Below are 1,212 nucleotides of genomic sequence, written 5' to 3'. Positions count from 1 at the left end.
GAGACCTAACAATGTCTAAGAAAGACAATTATACACGGACTTGGTTGTTGGATTTTCCGAATAGTCGCCAATTATATTGGGACCAAAAGGATCCTGCCTCTCCGTAGTCGGCCTGGCCACTTAGTTTGTTGAATAGTTCGTGTGGAGCTCTGTTACCGAAATACCAGGGAATCAGTAGCCAGAACCAAAAACATATTCAACCATAGGATAGTTAGTTACATTTAATTAGATTACTCTAGACTACCTTAGATTAAATTAATTTACCTTAGAATTAGATTACCTTAGAATAGTTTAGCTTACTTTAGATTATCTTAGTTTATTTGCTAAAAATTAAAAACAAAAAGGCATACCCAGTGTATGACCCAAACCCGATCTAGACCAGGGCCATTGTTATTCATACCTGATCCAGACGCAATAATCTCTAAAGCACGCAAGGAAGCACGAATCAAAAATCAAATGGTGTTACGCGTTACTTTAGCAAAAAATACTAAACCCTCGATTGAAGGTCGAGGAGGACCAATCAGAATTCCAGAGATTCAAGGACACTCATTCGAGTTAAAACATCACATCATCCAGCTCATCCAGAATAGCTGCCAATTTCATGGATTACTGAATGACGATCTTAATTCTCACCTTGATAAATTCATATCTCTTTCGAACTCCTACAAACAGCCAGGGATCGGACAAGATATAGTCCGGCTATACTTGTTTCCCTACTCTCTCACTCATCATGCTCAAACCTGGTTTGAACGACTGGAAAAAGATTCCATCACATCATGGACGAAGATGGCTACTAAATTCCTAACCAAATATTTTCCTCCTTCTAAACAAACCAAACTTAAGAATGACATCATTAACTTCAAACAAAGTTATGATGAATCTCTTTATACTGCATGGGAGAGATTCAAAACCATGCTGAAGAAATGCCCTAATCACCAGCTAGAACGGTCAGCCCAAATCTGTACCTTCTACAATGGTCTTACGGTAAATCATAGGACGACGATCGATGCAGCAGCTCAAGGGAATCTGATGAACCAAATTGCAGACGAAGCATGGGAATTGCTCGAGAACATGACAATGCATCATCATGACTGGAACAGTGGTGAAACAACTTCATCATCTGCCCCACTCTCCGCACTTAACAATCAAACGGAGGCCATCAAATCCCTCACGGATAAGATGGAATCTCTTGCTAAACAACTTGGAGAATTG

General features: G+C 39.7%; 1 non-coding gene across 1 annotated transcript; it reads right to left on the bottom strand.

The window, feature by feature from the left end:
- Positions 1–835: 835 nt before the first annotated feature.
- LOC139860953 (small nucleolar RNA R71) lies at positions 836–941 on the bottom strand. The gene has a single exon (XR_011763577.1). It is a non-coding gene; the product is annotated as a small nucleolar RNA R71 (small nucleolar RNA).
- Positions 942–1,212: the final 271 nt, after the last annotated feature.

Source organism: Rutidosis leptorrhynchoides, chromosome 7 (genome assembly GCF_046630445.1).
Source record: "Rutidosis leptorrhynchoides isolate AG116_Rl617_1_P2 chromosome 7, CSIRO_AGI_Rlap_v1, whole genome shotgun sequence".
NCBI lineage: Eukaryota > Viridiplantae > Streptophyta > Magnoliopsida > Asterales > Asteraceae > Rutidosis > Rutidosis leptorrhynchoides.
This window is presented reverse-complemented; position numbering and strand designations above follow the sequence as displayed.